The sequence below is a fragment of the Microtus ochrogaster genome, unplaced genomic scaffold (assembly GCF_000317375.1).
Source record: "Microtus ochrogaster isolate Prairie Vole_2 unplaced genomic scaffold, MicOch1.0 UNK191, whole genome shotgun sequence".
Classification (NCBI taxonomy): domain Eukaryota; kingdom Metazoa; phylum Chordata; class Mammalia; order Rodentia; family Cricetidae; genus Microtus; species Microtus ochrogaster.
This window is the reverse complement of record NW_004949289.1, coordinates 114,865-123,294: the sequence shown is the minus strand read 5'-3', so window position 1 is coordinate 123,294 and position 8,430 is coordinate 114,865. Positions and strand designations below refer to the sequence as shown.

General features: G+C 49.8%; 1 pseudogene; it reads right to left on the bottom strand.

Annotated features, from left to right (window-relative positions):
• Nucleotides 1-2,077: 2,077 nt before the first annotated feature.
• On the bottom strand, nucleotides 2,078-5,424 carry LOC106144487 (annotated as a pseudogene).
• Nucleotides 5,425-8,430: the final 3,006 nt, after the last annotated feature.

Here is an 8,430-nt window from a genome sequence, read left to right as displayed (position 1 = left end):
CTTTCTGTTTGTGATCTCTAATTGTTTATGGCAGTTTTTCACCTCCTGTTTAAGGTCTTTTTTTATTTTCATATAATTCACTTTTGAGTCGATTTCTTCTAATTCTTCTAGAGTAGGGTCTACAACTCTTCTTGTTTCCGAATCCCTGGATTTTGGTGATATCATGTTGCCTTTCAGGTTGTTGGAGGAATTCTTGCATTGGCACCTTCCAATCTCTTCCTTCAAATGGAGCCAGGAGAGGCCTGGTGTCTTGGTCCAGTCTTTGCTGTGACTGACTCTCTGGATGTATCTCTTCAGTGTGGAAGCAGGAACCATCCCATCCAGATGGAACTCCTCAGCACCGAAACATAGATGTCTGGTAGTCCAATGACCTGCGGACAATAGGGAGAACTTGGGGGGAGGGCGGGATGAGTAGAACACAGGACACCCTGCCACCAAAGCTGAAGGTGCGTGTGCTCCCTTTTGGGAGTCCCTGAGGCCCACCCGGTAGGCAGGCACTCATTGCTCTGGGTGGGCAGCCCCAGTGTAGGAGCAGAAAAACTGTTCCTAAGCAAAGGAGCCAGCAGAAAACGCAGGCTTGGGGGGGGGTAGTCGTGTGCACGAAAGAGAGCCCTACAGAAAAAGCTGGGGGAGCGGGGACTGTGCTCTCTTCCGGGACAATCTGCCCTGGATAGCACATACTCACCCATCCAGATGGAAGTCCACAGCACCTAAGCAGGGCTGCCAGGTAGCCCAATGATCCTGGGACACAAGGAATAACAGGGCAGGCAGTGGGAGATCCAGGAGAGTACAGGCACCCCTGGAGCACGAGCTGAAGGTGCCCAGGCTCCCTTACAGGGTCCTTGTGAAAGACCCTCGACAAGGACCTTTTTTGGGAAAAGGTCTTGGCCTGTTCCAATGCCAAGGAACAGGCTGAGACCACAGGATACAAATCACAAGAGGTTTATTGAGTAGACACATGTACCTGTGGGCAGCAAGATCTCTTGGAAGACTTGCGCGCCTCCCAACTGGAGGGCAGGCTTTTTACAGGGGAGAGCAAAAGCAAGTTTACAGAAGCAAAAGCGTGGTTATTGGAATGAGGCAGGGGCGTGAATGGTTTTCTCTCTCAGCATGAATGCCTGGCAACAGTCATCCTATTCCTATCTTATAGATATTCTGTTTTGCAGTCAACAAAGCAGCCTGCTTTGTTGATGTCCTATCTTATTGACATCCTGCCTTGCAGTCTACCTATCTCATAGATATCCTGCTCTCTCAAGCACATGGGATGTTCTTACGAGAGCAGGCTGGCTGCTGATCCGGAGAATTTTTTTAAAAGCAAACAGGACATTCCCCCGGGAGCATGCTAGCTGCGGGTTTTGAGGAGGGGACCTGTAGGGTCTTTCATTTCCCCCTTTTTCTTTTTATTATTGAGTTAAATCTTTTACTCAAAGCAATTACAGAACCTCAGTATCTTGTTGTGGCAACATGTGATACTGATGGGTCAGTACTAGGGCCTGAATGACTGACAGCCTGTCTTTTATAAACTGGACCACGCAGTTTAAGATGCAGGGACCAAACAGGAGTATCAGAAGGAGGATAATCAAGGGACTCATCAAAGAAGACAATAGTGTTGTAAATCAGGGAGACTTATTAAATCATCCTTTGAACCATCCTTGTTGTGATTCGAACAGCTTTTGTCTTTGTCTTAACCTCTCTCTAAGCTTTGTCATATTGTCTCTCACCAGCCCAGTGTGGACTGCATAGAAGCAGCATTCTTCTTTGAGTGCCGCACATAACCCTCCCTCTCGCAAAAACAACATGTCTAGCCCCCTCCTGTTTTGTAGGTCTACCTCTGAGAGGGAGGTTAATGACTTTTCGAGTGCGCTAACCTATTCTTCCAGTGCCTTGATATCAGTATGCATGGCTGCCTGAAGTTGTCTAAATTGGCTGGTCTCCATAAGAGCGGTGGTCCCTGTGCCCACCCCTGCCGCTACCCCCCCCCATAGTGATGCCTCCCACCTCCAGGTTACATTGAAAACCTGGTGCGGGCTATTTTCTTGTGTCGCCATCCCCAGTCTTAGTAGGGCCCATATAATGGTCAAAGGGCCCCACGGGTAAGCCTTATCTTTAAGGGGTTTTGAGTGTGTTGGCTTCTCCATGCTGTGGTTGTGGTTGGCTCTGCTTTTTCAGCTGTATGGGCGGCCTTCACGTGTGAGTTGTGGATCCAGGCTGCGATGCCGTCAACATTCAGTGCCGTTGGGGTGGTCAGAAGGACAGTGTAAGGGCCTTTCCACCGAGGTTCCAAGTTTTTGGTCTGGTGTCTGTGGACCCAAACAGTATCTCCTATCTGGAAGGGATGCGGTACCACCGGCTGGTTCAGTTGGTCTCGGTAAGCAGTGGCGAGTGGCTTCCAAACCTCTCTTTGCACAATCTGTAATGCCTGTAAATGGGCTTCCAGAGAAGGACTGTCAGCAAAATCGGCAATGTTTGAATCAAAGAAATTTATAAATGGGGGAGGAGCTCCATATAGGATTTCAAAAGGTGTCAATCCATGAGGCCCCGGAGTGTTGTGGGCCCTGTACAGGGCCAGTGGTAAGAGGAGCACCCAGTCTCTAGTGCCAGTTGCAAGCATTAATTTGGATAAGGCCTCCTTAATTGTTCTATTCATGCTTTCTACCTGCCCTGAACTTTGGGGTCTATACGCACAATGTAATTTCCATTTGACCCCTAGGAGTTTGGCCACCTACTGACATACCTGGGAGACGAAGGAGGGCCCATTATCGGTGCCTAAGACTTGAGGCATTCTGTACCTGGGAAAGATTTCTTCCAAGAGCTTTTTGGTCACCACCTTTGTGGTTTTGTGTTTGGTAGGAAAGGCTTCCACCCATCCTGAAAAAGTGTCTATGAACACCAAGAGGTATCTGTAGCCATAGAGACCTGGCTTGACCTCTGTAAAGTCAATCTCCCAATGTACTCCGGGACGATGTCCCCGTGCCCGAACTCCTGGACCAAGCTTGGTTCTGCCTGCGTTTACCTGAGCCCAGGCTTGGCATTCATCAGTCACTTTTTGCAGGGCTCCATCCCTGTTCAGGAGGCCTTGTTTAGTTAATGGATACAAGGGTGCAGCCATCTCTGCAAACCCTGGAATCTAGAGGTGGCAGTATCCCGCTGTTCCCAGGAACTCTCTCAGCTGGCGGGGGTTCCGGGGGGCAGGATTCTTAGTGATAGTCTGTTTGCATGCCTCAGTCAGCCATCTCTGTCCATCTTTTAATTGATAACCTAGGTAAATGACTTGCTTCTGGCATATCTGAGCCTTCCTGGCTGATGCCAGATATCCTGCTTGTTTCAATGTCTGTAGGAGGGCCTTTGTACCCTCCTGACATTCTTTCTCCGAAGTGGCCTCCAGAAGGAGGTCATCTACGTATTGGAGCAATGTCAGGGCAGGGTACTGAACCTGAAAGTCTGCCAGGTCCCGGTGTAAGGCCTCATCAAAGAGGGTTGGGCTGTTCTTGACCCCCTGGGGGAGCCGTGTCCAGGTCAATTGACCCAAAAGTCCAAGATCTGGGTCCTTTCATTCAAAGGCAAAAAGGGACTGGCTCTCCGGATGCAGCCACAAGCAGAAGAAGGCATCTTTTAAGTCTAATACGGTATACCAAACAAGGGTTGGCGGCAGAGTGCTCAATAAGTTGTAGGGGTTGGGGACCGTGGGGTGTATGTTCTCCACCCGTTTGTTGACCTCCCTCAAATCCTGCACTGGCCGGTAGTCCCCAGTCCTCGGTTTCTTTACTGGTAAAAGGGGGTATTCCATGGTGACCGGCAGGGAGTGAGAATGCCCTGATCCGGCAGTCTTTTTATGTGGGGACTTATGCCTTGATATACTTCATGGGACATGGGGTACTGCTTGATTGAAACAGGAGTAGCTGTTGTCTTCAATTGAATGATAAGTGGAGGTTGTTGTAAAGCCATCCCCATTCCCCCGGTCTCTGCCCATGCCAATGGAAAGTCATTGAGCCAAGGGGCCATGCCAATTGTCTGTTGCCCCGGGGACTCATAAAGTCTATATTCATCCTCCAGCTGGAGGGTCAAAATTTGGAGGGGACCTCCATCTGGGCCCGTTATCTTAGCCCCTGTGTCCTCGAAATGAATTTGGGCCCTTAGCTTGGTGAGGAGGTCCCTACCCAACAAAGGATAGGGACAGTCCGGAACATGCAGAAAGGAATGTGTCACCTTACCAGTAGCCAGCTGAACCTTCCGATTTGTTGTCCATTGATATCTCTTGCCACCAGTGGCTCCTTGGACCCAAGCAGACCATTTGCTGAGTGGTCCTGAAGTCTGGGTCAGGACTGAATGCTGGGCCCCGGTGTCTACTAGGAAGGTGACTGGTTGCCCCCCGACATCAAGAGTTATCCTGGGCTCGGGGGGGGGGCTCCTGGCCCTGAGTTCCTTAATCCTCTAAGGTGAGGAGGGATGTTTGGGGCCTGGGCTTCCTAGGTCCTTTGTTCCTCCTGGGGCAATCCTTAATCCAGTGTCCTCATTCTTTACAATAGGTGCATTGGTCTTTGTCCGCCTTGGCCCTAAGTCGTTCTCCCTTCCTGTCTCCCTCTCTATTCTGTCCCTGAACCACGGTGGCCAACACCCTAGTTAATTCCTTGTTTCTCCTCTTGTCTCTTTCATCCTCTGATCTTTCATTCTCTGCCATAATCTTTCCTCTTTTTCTTCTGGAGTCTCTCTCTTATTGAAAATCTTCTCTGCCTCTTTTAGTAAGTCTTGTATAGTATATCCTGGAGACCCTCAAGCCTCTGCAATTTGCTTCTAATATCCAGACTAGACCGCCAAATGAAAGACATGGATACACTTGTGGCTTGCCCTGGATCTTCAGGGTCATAGGGGGTATACATCTTATAAGCATCCTTGAGCCTTTCTAAGAAGGCTGAGGGCATCTCTTCATTTCCCTGTATTACTTGCTTAACCTGGGCCAAATTGGTGGGGCGATGTGCTGCCCCTTGGAGACCCACTATTAGTAACTGGCTATAGAGGCATAGATGTCCCCTTACCTGCAGCCGTGGTAAAATCCCAGTCAGGTCGCGTCAGAGGGAAGGCCTCGTCAATTTCGTTAGGCAAAAGGGTTGGGCTACCGTTGTCGCCTGGGACGTTTTTCCGAGCCTCCAAAAAGACTCTTTGCTTTTCTTCTGAGGTCATCAGGGCTTGCAAGAGTTGCTGGCAATCATCCCAAGTGGGCTGGTGGGTGACTAAAATAGACTCAATCAGGTTAGTCAGCGTTATTGGATCTTTGGAGAATGGGGGGTTATGATGTTTCCAGTAGTATAGATCTGAGGCAGAGAATGGCCAGTATTGCTGTTGGCTGTTTGGGCTCTCTCTCAAGGGTAGGGCATGAGAAGTGGAATCAGGGGCTGGCTTGTGCCTTCTCTGGAGTCTTCCAGCCATGGGAGAAGGGGCTGGGGAGATTTGTGCAGGCTGTCCACCCACCGCTGCAGTCTCTGGCCTATTCCGGACTCTCTGGATCCTCTGGATCTGCATAAGGAGGGGGTTCTTCTGATAGAAGGTCAGTGAGGGGAGAGTCAGGGTTCGGAGGAAGGACAGGAGGGGGTGCAGGGGTAGGTTTCGGAGGTTTTTCTTTGGGAATCTTCTCCTTAAGAATGGTAGGGTATAGGGAAGAAGAGGGTGGGGCAGGGGAAGGTGCAGGAGGAAGAGGCACAAGTGGTTGTCTCTCCGGGGGAGGGGGAGCCTTAGGGGCTGTAGGGGTAAGAGGAGGTTGGGGTTTGTTAGAGATGTTGTTAGAGATGACAAAGGGCTGGACCCATAGGGGCGGGTCACGTGCCAAACTTTCCCAGGTAACAATATAGGCGCATTGATCCGGGTGTCCATGTGGTCCCAGGCTGAACACTTTTGCCTTAACCTGGGAAATAATATTGAGATTGAAAGTACTGTCTCTTGGCCATTCTGCCCCAACAGTAGGCCACTTGGATGAACAAAAGATCACCCATTTCTTCTTTCGAACATCTACTGACAGGTTGTCGGCTTGGGCTCGGACGTCAGGCCAGTGGTCTAAAGTAAGGCTCAATGGGGTGGTTAGGGTTTGTCCCATCTTCTCGAAGAGAAGGGAACCAAATATAAAAACAAAAAAACAAAAAAGACACACAAAGACAGAGACAGAATGAACGCGCAGTGCAGCTCCAGTGTAAAACCGAAAGCAAAAACCTAAATGGAGGCTCTGAGGGTCCAGATCCCTCTCCTCCAACTAGAACCACGTATCCTTCGGATATGGGCTGAGCTCTGAAGAATTGGGCTCCAGAAGTCCTTGTGGACTGACTCTGATGTCCGTGGAACATCCTCCAGGACTGCGGGGGAGAAGTCCTGGGCTCGTCAGCCCCTTCCCTCCACCAGGTACAGCACACTCAGACCTGAGTGTACAGAATTCGACAAAGAACATGGAAGACCACTCAACAGAGAACACAGAAGGCAACTGAACAAAGAACACGGAAGATAACTGACTCGGAGCTGGCCAGCTTACCTCCCGATGGTGAGTCGGTGGTCCCTGGGTGGAGGGGTCTCAATTTCCTGGCCCATGCACCAAATGAAAGACATTTTTTTGGAGGAGACCTCCCCAACGCCAAGGAACAGGCCGAAACCGCATGGATGCAAATCGCAAGAGGTTTATTGAGTAGACACAGGTACCTGAGGGGGCAAGATCTCTCAGAAGACTTGTGCGCCTGTCAACTGGAGGGTGGGCTTTTTATAGGGGAGAGCAAAAGCAAGTTTACAGAAGCAAAAGTGTGGTTATTGGAATGAGGCGGGGGCATGAATGGTTTCCTCTCTCAGCATGGGTGTCAGCAAAAAGCAAGTTTACAGAAGCAAAAGCGTGGTTATCAGAATGAGGCGGGGGCATGAATGGTTTCCTCTCTCAGCATGGATGCCTGGCAACAGTCATCCTGTTCCTATCTTATAGATATTCTGTTTTGCAGTCAACCTGCTTTGTTGATGTCCTATCTTATTGACATCCTGCCTTGCAGTCTACCTATCTCATAGATATCCTGCTCTCTCAAGCACATGGGATGTTCTTACAGAGAGCAGGCTGGCTGCTGATCCGGAGAATTTTTTTTAAAAGCAAACAGGATGTTCCCCCGGGAGCATGCTAGCTGCGGGTTTTGAGGAGGGGGCCTGTATGGTCTTTCACTTGAGGCCTGCCCGGTAGACAGGCACTCACCGCTCTGGGTGGGTAGCCTTAGTGTAGGAGCTTAAAACTGTTTTTGATCACTGGTCCTAGCATACAGCAGGGCAGGGTTGGGGGGTGCTGGGGGGCTGGGTTGTGCGTAAGAAAGACAGCCCTGCAGAAGGAGCTGGGGGAGGGGCGTTTGTGCTCTCTTCCAAGACAGTCTGCCCCTGGATAGCACACACTCACCCGTCCAGATGGAAGTCCTCAGCACCTAAACATCTGATTTTTTTCTTGAGACAGGGTTTCTCTGTGTAGCATTCTTAGCTGTCTGGCCTTGAACATAGAGAGACCTGCCTGCCTTCTTTGTGGAGTTTTGGGGTTATAACCCTGTGCCTCCACCAACCAGTTCATTTCTTTTTTTAAAGCCAGGTTATTTATTTTAATGTTAGTTAAGTTTCTGAAATTGTATACTTCCTTTTAAAACTAAACCCATTGATTTACATTAGCAAGAGACTTCCTGTTGAATTTGGCATAAATTTCCATCCAATATGGGACAGGTCTGTCTCCAAATTAGAATCTAGTGTTGGACTACGGTGCTGAGTCCCTTGTGCTCTCCTGGTCCTGTAACTCAGACCTTAATAGCCAATCAGTCTCGAGCAGTCAGATGGGAGGGTTCATCCAGTAGCCTGACTTCAGATTCCTTTCAGCTTTCTCATGCACTGTGGCTAGGGCTCTCCTGTGGGCAGAGAGCATGTCTGCTTGGCAGCTGCACCATGGTGAGTGAGGGGTTGCTCTCCACAGACAAGAGGAGTGGCCGGGCTTGGTGAGCTAGGGGCCACTGTCCCTAAACTAGCTGGAGCAGCCAATGAGGCTCAAGGCCCCTGTAGTGGGTGGGAGCCAGCGGACAGACACAGAGTTTACCATCTTTCTGCCTCAGTAGTCCTAACCTTGCAGCTCTCTGCTGGCAGCCTCTGAATCCCTTCACTGCCCGGGCTGTGTCTGCACAGAGCAGAGCATCAGGAGCCGCAGATGGTGGTGTCTGTCGAGCTTATTTCATCACATATGGAGAGAGATCACCACATTCATCAAAAGCGGAGACTCCTGGTGTCTCCTGTGTCTTCAGAAGTTCTGCACTTTTAACATTTAGGTTTGGGGTCTATCTGTAGTTAACTTCATGTGGCTTGTAAATGGTTTCTCCTGTGTAGAGTAGCACTCCACTACTAAACTGTGATGTAGACGAGTATAGTTGATAATAGAATTAATGGTATAAGGATTAC